Source organism: Momordica charantia, assembly GCF_013281855.1.
Source record: "Momordica charantia cultivar OHB3-1 chromosome 1 unlocalized genomic scaffold, Mcharantia_2.0 BLBB01000001.1, whole genome shotgun sequence".
NCBI lineage: Eukaryota > Viridiplantae > Streptophyta > Magnoliopsida > Cucurbitales > Cucurbitaceae > Momordica > Momordica charantia.
The window spans coordinates 8,125,869-8,142,584 of NW_028275157.1; the positions used below are offsets into that span (position 1 = coordinate 8,125,869).

The following is a 16,716-nucleotide window of genomic DNA, read 5'->3' on the forward strand; positions in this document are numbered from 1 at the left end:
ATATATATTAAAAAAAAGAAAAAAAAAAAGAAGTAGAAATATTTTTGTGGTTGAGTTATGCTTAAATCGGATATAATAAGTTTGTTTTGTTTTATGTTTGTTATGTTTTGTATTTTTTTTTTCCTACCACAATTGATATTGAAAGTTGGTTGTTTGTCTAAAACCAAAGAAGTAAAGATATTGCAAATATTGAAATCCAAAAAAATATATATTTATAAACATGTCAAAAATTCTAGACTAGTCAAGTTTGTTAGTTTTAAATTACAATTTTTTTTTACTTCCTTAAATTACAAAGTTACATTTACCTCGAGAGTAAATAAGTGATTTACAATGATTAATGTGAAGCAGTTATTATTATTAACTTGTAAATCAATAATTCCTACTATATTAATTAGTTATTATTGTCAATAAGGATTGCTGTAGTTAATTACTATGGCAAAGAAAAGGTTAATGATCAACATTGTAAATACAAATTGGTGCAAAAATGAAAAAAAAAATGATCAACGTCTCATTCCATTCCTTATTCCGTGGGTCCCACACATTTAATACAATTATTTTTGTACTTTTATCCTCTCTCATGTATTCATCATACCCATTTGATTGTTTTATATTTTTTTATTTGTTTTTCATTGATACTACTAATAATTTTCCTTCTAATAAAAATTTATATCTATTTTATTAGTTTATGTGATTTTATTATAAAATATTATAAATTTATATTTAATATTAATTTAATTTTTTTATTATTAATTAATATCAATAGATTTTAAAATGTAATTAATTATTAGAATAATAAAATTTAATAACATTATTACTAAATATTATAATAGTAATATTTAATAATATTTTATATTAAATGATGATGATTCTAATAAAAAAATATTTTAGTAGAGGTAATTTATTTTAATTATTCATTATGTATTAATATTAATATAGTAATAAAATAAATTATATTATTATTGTGTTTAAAAAAGTTAGCAAAACAATGTATTTGTAATTAGTAAGTGTCATATATCTGATTTCGATTCTGATTCCAAACAGTTTTAGTAAATAACATCAAATGAATTCTAATTCGGATTTCAAAAAGTTTTTGGTAAACAGCATCAAGTAAATAAAATTTTCATTCCGATTGATTTTCATTCCAATTTATTCCCATTCTCATCACTCGTAAGTAAACAGGGCTGTATTTTTAGTGAAAATAATCTCTTTAAATGGTTCTAGAGTGTTTATGCAAGAATTTGCACAACGGTTCTTTGCCTCAAACTCGGTCCTAGCTCCGACCTAAAAGACTGGGAAGACCTACACAAGAGGGCAGAATCTCTGACGCTCAAGTCAGTAAGTAGCTCGGACTCAATAGTAAGTTTGAGGAGAAAATCGATACCTGATGGTGAAATGAGGCCCTCTACTTATAAATTTAGGTCCCGATAGGGGTCACGACAGGTGGTTACCTTGGTCGATTTTGAGGTCGGATATGTCGGGTTCGAGTAGATTGAACTCGGATACTTTCAAGATTGCGATACAATTAGGAGTAATGAACTTCCCTCCTCGGAAGGTTCCGAAGAGGAGCTTTGCAAAACAACTCTCCTAAACAATCTCTTCTGACTGCCCATCTTTGTCCTCCACGTGGCATTTGGATAATCTATCCCCAAACATTGGCTATCTGCCGGGTTCGATCTCGACCTGGCGGAGAAGTTTCATTATTATTTTGAAGAAATCAATCCACGTGGTGACTTGAACATTCAATTTATTAATTGTGCCGTTGGCGGATCTCGAAAACGGAACCGACAATCGACGCGCACTCGAGTACTTGAGACGTTCGGAATTCTTCCGATCTGGGACTTCCGTTATCAGACATGTGTGCGGTTGAGATTACTCTTCAAGTTGCTATAAATACCTCTAAGGTTCTATTTCCGCTTTTTACGGTATATGAAACCTTGGAGTCCGACCTGATCAGATCGGAATTCTTGCTTCTAGGTCAGTCTCGTTCTTTTGAATTCGTCTTTTATTTTCTCCTTTTACTTTGCGAGTCATGTCGGAGTTCCCTAGTTTTTCCTCTCTTAGTAGCCCATCTAGTGACATAGCTCGGAATCGGGATTCCTCGCCCGAAAAGGCCGATTCCGTAGAGGAATTCGCCAGTAGGTTAGACTTCGAACTTAAGGAGGAGGAGATAGAAAATTTTAGGTTATTTGATGACGAAGGTGAGGGTAATGACACCTCCACCTCGGGCCAGGGCTTAGAATACCCTTCACAGATGCCTGAGAACTACCTCGGCCCTCTTCGTAGGAGATATAGTATTCCGGATAACATTGTCCTAAGGCTCCTCAGGGAGGGTGAAAGAGCCGACAATCCTCCTGATGGGTGCGTAACCCTTTACTTGAAAATGTTCGAGTACGGGTTCCGTCTTCCAGTCTATCCCTTGGTGCAGGAGTTTCTGTTCCGAACTGGACTAGCTCCTGCACAAGCGGCCCCCAACGGATGGGGAGTCGTCTTTGGTCTCGACGTAATATTCTGGCTTAGGTGTAGAGAGGTTGACGACCGGGATCTCCTCGGAGTCGATCAACTTTCGGCTTGCTTCGAAGTCAAACGAATTTCTAGAAAACCAGGAAGGTATTATTTGTGCGCTAGGAAAGGCGCATGAGGTATTTTGAAAGGGCCAACCTCTATAAAGAAGTGGGTTGGGAAGTGGTTCTTTGCCTCCGGTTCGTGGCTGGCCAAGAGCTAACCAGCACTAAGCAATGGAAAGATGAATCTATTGTCGACTACATCAATAGGTGGAGAGCTCTGAGCCTCGACTGCAAAGATCGATTGACTGAAGTGTCTGCAGTAGAAATGTGCACTCAGGGCATGCATTGGGGACTCTTCTACATTCTCCCGGGAATAAAACCCTGAAGTTTTGAAGAACTAGCAACCCGTGCCCACGACATGGGACTAAGTATCGCTAGCCGAGGGAATAATGATCATCTGGTCTCAAACCTGAAGAAGAATAAGAAGGAAGTAAAGAACTCTGATAAAATTGTTAAGAGTTCTAAGAAACAATCTATGGTCGTCAACACGACTCCGTTTAAGTTTTCTACGAAAGGAAGAAACTTCAACGACAAAAAGGATGGAAAACAAATGGCTGGAAACGAGAAGCGGCGTCCAACTTTGATGGAGAGACAGGAAAAAGTCTATTATTTTCCCGATTCAGATATTTCAGACCTGTTGAAGCAGCTACTGGAGAAACGGCTAATTGAACTTCCAGAATACAAACGTCCGGAAGAGATGGGAAGGACCAATGATCCCAATTACTGCAAGTACCATCGGGTCATTAGTCATGCAGTGGAAAAATGTTTCATCTTGAAAGAGTTGATCCTAAAGTTAGCTCAAGAGAAGAAGATCGAGCTTAACCTCGACGAGGTAGCTCAAACAAACCATGTTGCAGTAAACTCTAATGGTTATGCAGTCCACAACCAAGAAATAAAGTTGATCAAATTTGGGACTCTAGAGCCTGTAGCAATTTGGTGGCAACACGCAATACCAAGAACCACTCTTCAAGATGAGACCAAGCTTAATGTCAATGAAGAAGAAGGATGGACTCTCGTGACTCGCCGAAGGAAGCAGAAACAACGATTCATTCAGAAAGAGTCTCGCATGTTTCGAAACTACAAAAGAAAAAACATGCCAAAAAAGAATAAGGGAAAGAAAGATATGAGAAAACTTCGGCCTGTCATGGAGGAGAGTAAGGATATTCTCCAACCTCGCCAGTAGGTGACATTGGAAGAATTCTTCCCAAAGAACTTCCTTCATAACGAACAAGAAGAAAATTATGAAATTGTCACGTGTCACGCTACAGATGTGATAGAAGGTGATAACTTCGTGCTAGAGGCACCAGAAGAAGTAGTAGAACAAGAGGATCTCCCAATTCATCTCATGAATGACTTGCTAGCACTCCCACAAGCGGCTAAAGATACTCTCGTTGAAGTGCTGAAAGATGCTAGCACTCCCAAATCCTCCATAAACACATATGCCCCATGTTGTATCTCTATCGCCTTTATAGATGAAGATTTTCTATTAGCGTCTAAACTCCATAATAGGCCTTTATTCGTCTCGGGCTACATTCGTGAGCAGAAAGTTAGCCGGATTCTTATCGAAGATGGTTCGACTGTCAATATAATGTCTAAATCAACCATGAAGCAGTTAGACATTTCAATGGAATAGCTCACGAAAAGCAGATTGGTAATCCAAGGTTTTAATCAAGGTGGACAACGAGCGATTGGCATGATTAGGCTGGAGTTGATCATTGCAGACCTTAAAGCCACTACCATCTTCCACATCATAGACTCCAAAACTACTTACAAATTATTGTTAGGACGTCCTTGGATTCATGAGAATGGGGTGATAACTTCGACGTTGCATCAGTGCTTCAAATTCTATCAAGATGGAGTTAGAAAAGTTGAGGCTGACACTAATCCATTCTCGGAAGCAGAATCACACTACGCAGATGCAAAGTTTTATACGAGTAATGATCAAATAGAAAAAAACGTGCCAATGGATGCTTCTTTAACCGAGAACAACTAGGACAACTCTAGCTCGAGACAGCCAACGATCAAGACAGGAGAGATGGCAAAAGAAGTTCATGCTGTCAAGGCCATCGCAAATGAAGCATCTACTAGTTCTCTAAAAACGGAAGCTTTTAAGAAAGAAGCCTCACAGAATTCTACCATCTTGCAGTATGTCCCTCTATCTCGACGAAAAAAGGGCGAATCGCCATTCATGGAATACTCAAATAATATGAAGTCTGACGACGTAGAAATGTTGAAGGAGAATTTCACACTGCCTCTTACTAAGATATCAAGTCAAGAGATTAAGAAGTCCGAAGATCTCAATATGAAGCAGTTTCTTCCCGTGAAGCGAACGAAGGATGGCTTCGATCCAAAGCATACAAGCTTCTGGCAAAAGCAGGCTATGACTTCACAACTCACACTGAGTTCAAAAGCTTGAGAATTTTCGATGACAAGCGGGAACTTTCTACAACACAGAAGAAGCTTTTGAAGTCAGGCTACAATATAACTACATCAAAGGCTGGAACTGGTTACACACCGTCAGAAACAGTGTATATAGTGAAAAAAAGGAAAAGAAAAAGTGGAGAATAGCAATCACATCACGGTTGAAGAGATCGATGACTCCAAGGAAAAGAAACATTCCAATAGTCAAAGAATTTCAGTCTTCAATCGCATTGAGGTTCCAACTGTTTGTATCTCGGTGTACCAAAGGTTAAACATGGGGTCAACGAAAATAGAAAGCCAACGTCTGGGACATATTCCTACACGACCTTCGGCTTTTCAAAGACTGAGTGTGTCGACATCAAAAATGAAAGATCAATCGTCAAGATCTGTTTTCGACCGCCTCGAAAGAGTAGAAAATCAACGTGAGCCTAAGTCAGAGTCCTTGGAAACAAGCCAACTCGATGGAATGAAGGATAATAACGGACTTCATAGTTCTGTCCCTTCACGAATGAAAAGAAAGCTTTCTGTTCTTATAAACACAGAAGTTCCATTAAGAGTGGAGCGACAATTAATCGTTTTAACCAATCCAGCCGAGGAAGATCAAGAGCATGGAGAAAACGATGTTAGTTGTTGCCACATCTCCTTTGACGAAATGTTAGACGATGAAATATTAGAGGAGAACGTTGAAGAGGCACCATCATCACTAGAGGACGGCAGTCAATCAACTGTTGATGAACTTAAAGAAGTGAACCTCGGTACAGTAGAAGAGCCATGTCCGACGTTCATGAGTGCTTCACTTTCCAGCGAGGAAGAAATTGAATATATGAGTTTGCTCTCCACATATAAAGACATATTTGCTTGGTCTTACAAAGAAATCTCAGGACTTGACCCGAAGATAGCAGTCCATCACCTTGCAATCAAGCAAGGGTACCGTCCAGTAAAGCAAGCATAACGACGATTTCGGTCAGAACTTATACCTCAAATCGAAAATGAAGTCAACAAATTAATAGAGGCAGATTTCATCCGTGAAGTGAAATATCCAACATGGATAGCCAATATCGTTCCAGTGAAAAAGAAGAACGGCCAACTTCGTGTATGCGTCGATTTTTGTGATCTGAACAATGCATGTCCCAAAGATGACTTTCCATTACCCATCACCGAGATTATGGTTGATGCTACTACAGGACATGAAGCTTTATCTTTCATGGACGGATCGTCGGGATACAATCAAATTTGGATGGCTCTCGAGGACGAAGAAATGACTGCATTTCGAACTTCAAAAGGGATATACTGTTATAAAGTAATGCCTTTTCGATTAAAGAATGCCGGAGCAACCTACCAACGTGCTATGCAAAAGATTTTTGATGATATGCTCCCTAAACATGTCGAGTGTTATGTTGATGATCTTGTAGTTAAGTCAAAAAAACGCGAAGATCATCTGTAGAACTTGAGAATAGTCTTTGAGCGCCTAAGGAAATATCAGTTGAAAATGAATCCTCTCAAATGCGCTTTTGGTGTGACATCAGGGAAGTTTCTTGGCTTTGTAGTACGGTATCGAGGAATTAAGATTGACCAATCCAAGATTGATGCCATCCAAAAAATGCCAGAGCCACGAAACTTACGTGAGTTGAGAAGTCTTCAAGGACGCTTGGCCTATATAAGAAGATTCATCTCAAATTTGGCTGGTCGATGTCAACCCCTTTCAACGACTAATGAGAAAGATGTGACCTTTGAGTGGGATCAGGCATGTCAAAATGCTTTCGATAGCATAAAAAAATATTTGCTTAGCCCACCTGTCTTGGCGGCCCCTACAGCTGGAAAACCTTTAGTGTTGTATATTACTGCAGCAGAAAGGTCACTCGGAGCATTACTCGCACAAGAAAGAGAGAAAGGTAAAGAATGTGCTCTCTATTACCTAAGTAGAACTCTGATTGGGGCAGAACTAAGTTATTCACCCATCGAGAAGATGTGTCTGTCACTCTTCTTCGCCATCGATAAGTTGAGGCATTACATGCAAGCCTTCACAATACAATTGGTGGCAAAAGCTGACCCAATCAATTATGTTTTATCTAGGCCAATTATCTCATGATGACTGGCTAAATGGGCGTTCTTACTCCAACAGTACGACATTGTTTATGTTCTGCAAAAGGCAGTAAAGAGACAGGCCGTTGTAGATTTCTTAGCAGATCATCCAGTTCCAACAGATTGGAAATTATCTGAAAGCTTGCCTAACGAGGAGATCTTCTATGTTGAAATAAATAAGCCTTGGACAATGTATTTCGATGGTGCAGCTTGAAGAAGCAGTGTGGGGGCAGGTATAATCTTCATCTCGCCAAAGAAGCATATGTTGCCATATAGTTTCACTTTTGGCGAGTTGTGTTCAAATAATGTCGCTGAATATCAAGCACTCATTATCGGTCTTCAGATAGCCTTAGAAATTGGCGTGACATATATGCAAATCTATGGAGACTTGAAACTGATAATTAATCAATTGTTGCTTAAGTATGAGGTGAAACATGAAGACCTAATACCTTACTTCAATTACGCCAGACAGTTGTTGGGAAATTTTGAAACTGTGACCATGGAGCACGTCCCAAGAGCCGAAAACAAGAAGGCGGATGCTCTGGCACATCTGGCTACAACTTTAACAATTTTGGAGGATGAAGTTTTAAATATCCCACTTTGCCAAAGATGGATCATACCACCAACTGAAAGTGAGAGTGAAGAAGTGAATGCAATATCCGTCTATGTGATTGAAGAAGAAGATTGGTGGCAGTCAATTATATAGACTATCTCCAACATGGAAAACTCCCTACAGATAACCGACATAGAACTAAAGTACGAAGGAGAGCAGCTCGTTTCATCTATTACAAAGAAACTCTCTATCGCCGTTCGTATGAAGGTCTTTTCCTTAGATGTTTAGGAAAAGAAGAGTCGATAAAAGCCTTAGAAGAAGCCCACTTGGGCATATGCGGGGCTCACCAATCTGGGCCAAAGCTTCATTTCAAATTGAAAAGGATGGGCTACTATTGGCCTACAATGGTCCAAGACTCGATGCAATATGCAAAGAAACGTGAGGCTTGTCAATTTCACGCCAACTTTATACATCAGTCTCCGGAGCCACTTCATCCAACTATAGCTTGTTGGCCCTTCGAAGCTTGGGGAGTTGATCTTGTTGGTCCTATAACTCCCAAATCATCAGCGGGACATTCTTTCATTCTCGCAGGAACAGACTATTTCTCAAGATGGGCTGAGGCTGTTGTACTAAAAGAAGCTAAGAAAGAAAATGTAGCTGATTTTATTCGCACCCATCTCATCTACCGTTATGGCATCCCGCATCGCATTGTCACAGATAATGGAAAACAGTTTTCCAACAGCCTAATAGACAAATTATGTGAGAAATTTGGCTTCAAGCAGTATAATTCATCCATATACAATGCTGCGGCAGATGGGTCGCCAGAAGCGTTTAACAAAACGCTATGTAATTTATTGAAGAAAGTATTGGGTGTGTTGCCCTAAACTCGTAGTTTGTATTTTGTAAAAACAAATGTCTATTTAATAAAGTTTTATTCAATAAATTTGTTGTTGAATCATAGCTTTGCATTGTCCAAAATCCAATAAACTAAACATCCAAGGTTATTTATTATGTAATCGGCACAGTATATATACTGGGTATATAGTTGATATACGAGGTATATATTTGATATACGCCTGATATATGAATGGATAATGTCTCGTGAATAACCTAAAGGGTTTATAGTATATGGATAAGGCTGGGTACCTTATCCTGGCAACACTATGGATACGGCCCGCTCTGTAAAGGTTACAGACGACTCGATCCACGTCGTTCGTGTGGAGACATGCGAGTGGGGGTATCCAATACAATGAGTTTGTATAAGACCGGACTGCGAAATGGGCAATCTTTAGATGTAACTGACTGGTGGTTTATGCTGCACGCACTAAGCGTGGTAACAATGTTATAGATGCAAGCGCACACCTGTCAGAGTAATATAAAATGGATGGAATATCCAAGTATCGATCCTCAAGGACTTCTAAATAATTTTCAAACTCTAAAGTTTTAATGAATAGTGAACGTTGAAATGAGTGATTCTTGTAAAATGGGAAGTGGTCACAAATAATGGTTTTGGATTTGGGATTTGGTCTTATAATGGTAAAACCTAGCCCGAATTACTTCAAGTTAGCCAACAAAGAATCAAGGATATGCTAAGGACGATATGCATTTTACTTTAGGAACCAACGACTACGCTTTTCACTTGACTTATGTCTAAGCAAGTTCAAAGTCCTAAGACATTCCCTAATATGTCTATTACGAGAGATATCTTAGTTTTAGGATGGAAATAGTCGCAACCTCGGGTTAAGGTCCTATGTCTAGGCTACTTAAGCGGAACCCTTATGTCTAAGGCGCTCCTCTCCTCGGTTTAACCACTCAACAATGCAAATAAGCAACCTTTTCAGTATTGACTTGTTAAGACTTACAGTGGCCTTCTTTAAATCCTAACTTCTTGGGAAAACATGTTGAGCAATGAATGAAAAGCAAAAACACTACTTCTTAGCAACCCTTTTTAGAAATAAAAGGCTAACTATCCATAACCGGGCTAGAGACGGGAATTTAGAAAGACATATTGAAGAAAATACAGGAAGTAAAATGTTTGAAATTGGAATGCATGTGTGAAAAATAAAAGTTAACTAACGGAGAGTTTTTCTCGGGATTGAGAGCTTCGCCCTTCTCTTTCAAGCAAGGGGGAGTGTCACGTGCTCTTTCCTCCAAAAACACAACTCTCTTAACTAAAAATAAAGTAAAGGCAAAGGGAAGATAAGCAAAGTGCTGGATTTTTATATATTTGAATAAGTAGGAAATAACTAAGTACAAACGAAAACAAAACAAAGCTCAATAAAGGAATGTAAAGTGCTCGGGATTTAAAAACTAAAAGCAACTAATGAAAGCAACTCAAAAGTACTTAGAAAGCAACAAAGAAACACTAAAAATGATCAAGAGAAGGAAGCAAGGCTTGATGAATTTGGTGGAGAAGCTGCTGGAATTTATAGCTGTGCAGAATTGGTTAGGTAGGTCCTAAAACGATGGTGAATCACCCATTTCCAACTCCTTTGACTGACTAAATCGTGCTCAAACTAATAGTGGAACACTTCTTCTACACGTATGCATCGGTTGGAACCACCAAAACGCATTGGAAGACGCGTTTCATTAAGGGCAAAGTTGGAAGAAAACCAGTTCATTCTGCAGCCACGCAGGCGCTTGGCGCCTCCCATGTTGGTTTTTTCATCTTTTTGCTTCTTTTGATTAATTTGCACTCCCAAATTGTCCTAAAATGTCATAAATACAATATAAGCCAACCACAAACCATCATATATGAATTTTGCATGAATTGGAACTCAAACGACCGAGAAAAAGTCCGAAACAAAGTTAAAACATAGTAAAAACAGCATCTAAAACCTTCTTTTTACGCATGTAAACAAGCGTAATCAGTAACACCGCTAACTAATAGATTGTCATTTCTTAGGATAACCAGGCAACTCATTCTCAATCCTGAGTGAATTATGGACTCCTGCCCGTGAGGGCTCGCCCTTTGATCTGTATGGGTGAGAGTGGCCCGAGTCGCCGACTCAACATTCCTACCATTTTGGGGACGAGACCGAGTGGGGAGCTGGGAACATAACTTCACAAGATGGAATTCACTCCTCCCCGACTTTAGGGAAGTAGGTGAGTGTTCCCTTAAATGCTGACTCCGGGACTTGAACAAAGGGCCCCACCCTCTCATTGGCCGAGAGGGACTTCCGGTTATTGGTTGGACCATAACCGGGTTGTTCATTAGAGGATCAGTGGTGTTTAAGGAGTAAGATGTAACTCAGGGGAAAACGGTAATTTGACCCAACTTGAGTTACGAACACTCGTGAAGGATTGACTCGTCATTAATGGTCGTATATCCATGGACATGAAAACATTCTGCAGTGAGAAGAGTGCAACTGCGGGTCTTTAGTGGAATGACCCGTAGTTAACGAATCTATATTAACTCGGTCAATGAGTTTGACCGATTAATCTTGCATCGTTGGAGCTTCAGATCTGTAGGTCCATTAGGTCCCCTTGCTAGCTCATAACGGGTAAAACGAGGATCAAATTTTTGGAAGAATTTGAATTGTTCAAATTACTTAAGGGATTATATGTATATTGATACATTATAATATATATAGTTAATTGTAAATTAAAACTATATATTATGAGAGATATTATTTGAATGAGATTCAAATAAAATTAATATGAATGAGATTCATATTAAAACTATAGGTTAAAAATAATGTGCATAAGATGTACATTAAAACTATAGTTTATACGAGAGAAATGTTTTAGAATATGATTCTAATTTTATAATAAATAATTAAGTGTTAATTATTTATGTATATATATATTTATTAATTATTAATTGGATTAATAATTAATATATATATAATTAATTTGATTAATTAATTATATATATATATTAATTATTATATATTTTTTAATTATATTATATATATATATTAATATTATTATTAATATTAACTCCCCTGCAATTTGCAGAGGAGTGGGGGGTTGCTGCCCCACGTCATTGTTCTTCTTCTTCAATAGTTGAAGAAAACAGAACAACACAGAACAAAAAAAAAAAGGAAAAACTCCCACCAATTCTCTCAAGGGTTATCTCCATCTCTCCCTCTCGTTCCAAAGAAATTCTCCCACAAGAACGATCTCGTACCCAGAGGATAGCAAGGAAGGCTCGGTGGTGGTGTTCGTCGGAAATTTGTTGAAGAAACGTTCTTCAAAGGTATTGAATTTCCTCTGTATTTTTCTTCTTTAAACTTCGATTTTGTATCCCGAAAATCAGCAACGAAGATCCGTTTCCGCTCCGGGAATCACATCCCTTCAGAAAGTGGTCTCCAAGTCCAAGCGAGACTGGCAGGAAAGAATTGGTGAAGCATTATGGGCGTATCGAACTACCTATCACACTCCGATTGGTGCTACGCCTCATTCTCTTGTATATGGAGTAGAAGTCGTGCTCCCTCTAGAAAAAACAAATTCCATCTCTACGAATGGCGGTACAAGAAGGACTAACAGTGGAGGATAATGCTCAGCTTCGTCTTTAAGAGTTGGAAGCATTGGATGAAAGAAGATTGGATGCCCAACAAGCGCTAGAATGTTATCAAGCCCCCATGTCTAAGGCTTTCAACAAAAAGGTACGACCTTGATCATTTCAAGTTGGTGAGCTCGTACTTGCAGTGCGAAGACCAATCATTACAACTCGACATACAGGGAATAAGTTCACTCCAAAATGGGATGGACCCTACGTTGTAAAAGAAGTCTACAAGAATGGAGCATACAAGATTGTGGATCAAGACGGCCTCAGAATTGGCCCAATCAACGGAAAATTCCTAAAGAAATACTATGCTTAAATTGTAACCGCTTCTTATCCTAAGAGCCTAAACTATATGATGCTCCTGGCCCGCATGAGTTTAAAAGGTGAACGGCCCTAAAAAAAATATATAAAAAAAATTTGTTTGTAAATGAACTACGTTATGACTTGATCCTTTTTATAAAAAAAAAAGGTACGTAGGCAGCATAGAGGAAACTTTAAGTCAGTCCAAGAAAAAAAATGATGCAATTTATTATCATCTTGGTCATGAAAATATTTCTTCTTCGTAAAAAAAAATAACAGTCCATACATTAAATAATAATAAAAGAGCGAGAATGCAAAAGAAATCATGACATCATCTAAAATCGTGGCGCCCACTTGAAGTCTTTCAATTCTTGTTGCGCATCTGCCAAAAGTCCACGAAATGCCTCGAGTGATCTCACTACTGCATCATTAACAACTGGAGTGTTTTCGAGGTTGCTCATCCTCTCTCGCACCTTAGAAGCCTCAAGTTTCTGCTGGTCTAAACGCTCATTCTGTTCAAGAATAAACTTAGAAATCTCACTTCGTTTAGTCTGACAAACTTTAAGCTTGGCTTCCAACTCTTCCTCTTGTAGCATGCGCGTGTGTTGTTGTTGTAGCTTGTCTTTCTCCTTAAGGGCGCTCTACTCATCACATAATATCTTCTCCAAGCTAAAGCTGCACTCTTCCAGTTGACGGTCCTTACTTGCTAAAGTCAGCTGAGAAGAAACTGAAGACTGTAGGTTATTATAATTTGCAACCTTTTGAAAAATCACCTACAAAGTCTTTGAGAGACGCAAGGTTTATCGCTTTAGTCTCTGAAATGGCATGAAAAATTTTATGTGTCTCTGGCTCAAGATAAGAAGCCTTATCAAGTGAAGTACAAATAAGCTTCTTATGTAGGCGATCCCACATGACTAAAGCAAGTTGCCGTTGAACATCAAAAATCACAGTGTCGGCACAAAAGTTGGAGACTTCAGGAGCATCAACACATATCATCTTTTGAGCAGGAATAGCATACTTCAACAAAATTGGGGGAGCTACAACCTTGTCATTTGGCGTATTGAAACCTCCAACAGGAGTAGTGGAGGGATTAAGGATATCAAAACTCGTCAAAGATAATGGACTGTTTGGTGCCATACTCTCGTGAATAAGATTCTCCAGAGACAACTGAAAGTTAAATAAAATAAAATAACTGTAAAATATATATATATATATATATGTATGTATGTATATACATAAAACAAAAGAAGAATGGTATACGGGAAAGTGATAGAATTACTAACCATAAGTGTAGTATAAGGAGTAGGAAATTATGAAGCACTTGTAATACCATCAAAGAATCCGTCGTCACAAACTGGTAGTGGCTTGGATTTCTTAGATCTCTTCCAATGATGGTCACTGTTACTGTTTTGACTCTCGTCATCATCCTCAGCAACAAACTGCTCAACGTCTGGAAGACGAATTCTTTTCCCTCCATTACTATCGCCAACTTTCTTTGGAAGTTTGGGTTTTGAAGGGGGCGGAAGAGCACTGTTCGTCAACTCTTGTACGTCTTTCTCAAGATAATCTCCATGTTTTGCAAGCCACCATTTTGTATAACGGGGAGTGATCTTGTTATGCGGATTTAAGGAACGTGCAGGAAGATGTACCTGATATGATGGCCGAGTTAAAATACAAATCCTCCAGTGACGTAACACGTTATCCAAACTAGCTGGCGGAATCCCTTCGCTCAAATCCTTCGGTATATCTTGATAAAATCCGAATTGCCGACCGAACCGGTAAGGATTATAAACCTCAACAACCATCGAACTTGAACATCGTGATGATATGAAACATGAGCGTAGGCTTGTGAAGTGTGAAAAAGTTAAAAAATGAAAGTTGTTCACTACCTTTCAAGTCGCCACTCTTATTCCTAGGCGAAAGAGTCGCATGCCACGATATGTACCTACCTCTGTGGTTGAGATCGCGAGCGTCAAAATCACTGAAGTACTTAGCTCCACCTTCCCCAGAATAATCAACCATCATGGGACTGCTGACTGGCTTAGGAGTTTTGAAATGTGTGTTGAAATAATGGGCAATCCTACCATGAACATAATGTACGAGAAAACAAGCACCAGAGTTCCCAGCTGAGGGCGACGCATCATGAATTTGGCTGAGCCCACGATAGATATTGGCCAAAACAGGAACAGCAAGACTAAACGGGATACCCTCAGCCATGTAGCTAGCAGTTTTAAAGACATCTGGATGAAGAAACAAATTCTTACCAGGGAAGACAAACACGCATAGCCAGCACAAAAGGAAAGCTGCCAAGTGCGTCCTTTCTCTCCATTCAGCTTCTACGCCCAACTCAGCAAATAACTTAATTTCCTCCACAGACCAATTGGGACGTGCAGAATAAGTTCCATCCGGATTGTAAGTCGAGCGAGGTGGAGAATTCTTTTGTGCCCTTCGAGGAAGCGGCTTCACATACTTCAGATCTCCTTTAAACCAAAAAGATATCCACAGCTTGACAGGAACTCTAAAGCCAACACCTTCTTGAGACACAACATGGTAGAAAGCGGCAAAAAGATACTCATAGCTCTTTAGGAGATAATCCTCTCTCTCAGTAGGCGATGCTAATAGTTCTGCGCGACTCGGAATGACTTCATCATAAAAGCTACCTCTAATAGGAATTCCCCCTAATTGCCACATATCCCACAAAGATATTGATAACTCTCCAAATGAAGTATGGAAAGTATTGGTTGAAGGACACCAAGCTTCATAAAACACTCGAAATATGTCACTATTACGATCGTTGGTGTATGAAGAAGCCAAAACTGCATCTAACAAGTTTATACGTTGTAAAATATTCCCAGACCGAGCAACTGTTGCTTCTAACCATTCCCAATAATAAGGGGTATAACAAAACTCCCCGTGAAGCTTTAAGGTAGGACACCATCGAGCCGAGCCTTTAATAATGCGACGACCTAGAGTTGACTCCGGATTTGAACCTACCTCCTTTTATGTAGAGGAGAATCTAAAAACCATGTCGTCGAAGAAGAATCACGAGCCAATGACTTCTCTCTGGACCATTTAGATAAATAACTAAAATGATCTAAACGAGGCCAATCCTTCAGATTATGCAAAGGCTCCTCAACTTGAAGGATAAGTCCACTTTTTAATGGCTGATCTTTATCCTTCAAAATAACTAAACACCGCTTCTTTAGATCAGGGTGTTCTGCAAAATATACCATGATGCAATAAAATATCCTACAAAAAAAAGAGAGGTCAGAAGAGCAAAAAAAAACGGTCAGCAAATTATGAAAATTTAATGATCAAATGTTTTAGAATAAAATGATATGAATGCTATAGAAAAACAAAGAAGAAGTATACTGAAATAAATGAACAGGGTAGACTGAATAGGAACACCAAAAGGGAGAAGTGAAAATTCTACTGGGAAATCAACACTGCAGGAGAGCCAACTGACTGCTATGGGAAGAGAGAACACCCCAAAGCGGAGAAGGAGTACTAACAATCACGCGGTTGCAAAAGGTGACTACTGCTGACATAGGACACCCCAACCAGCGGAAGAGGCGTAACCTATCAGCAATGAAATCACTGCAGGATTGCCAAAGGTGACCACTGCTACTTAGGAACAGGAACCCCCAACCAGGGACAGAGGCGATAGGGAGCAATAGCAATGAAATCACTGCAGGGTTGCCAAAGGTGACCACTATGACCTAGGAACACCCCAACCAGTGGAAGAGGCGTTAACCTACTCAGCAATGAAATCACAGCAGGGTTGCCAAAGGTGACCACTGTTGACCTAGGAACACCCCAACCAGCGGAAGAGGCGTTAACCTACTCAGTAATGAAATCACTGCAGGATTGCCAAAGGTGACCACTGCAGACCTAGGAACACCCCAACCAGCGAAAGAGACATTAACCTACTCAACAATGAAATCACTGCAGGGTTGCCAAAGGTGACCACCGCTGACCTAGGGACACCTCAACCAGCGGAAGAAGTGTTAACCTACTCAGCAATGAAATCACTGTAAGGAGAAAAGTGACTGTTGGGGGCATACCTACAGATCAAGGAGTATATGTGCATGCGTACAAAAGAGACTAAATACATAAAATTAGTCATGCTTAAAAGAGTTGGATGATACATATGTAAAGCAATTGTAGAACAATTGTTTTAATAAACTTCTAAATTAAAAAAAAAGCAAAAAAAGCAAAAAAAAAATTATTTTAGTTTTAAAAAAATAAAAATATATATATATATATATACAATACTCAAATCAGTA

At 39.0% G+C, this 16,716-nt stretch overlaps 1 pseudogene; it reads left to right on the forward strand.

The window, feature by feature from the left end:
* Positions 1-2,922: 2,922 nt before the first annotated feature.
* LOC148213212 (uncharacterized) lies at positions 2,923-7,773 on the forward strand (annotated as a pseudogene).
* The last annotated feature ends 8,943 nt before the right edge of the window (positions 7,774-16,716 follow it).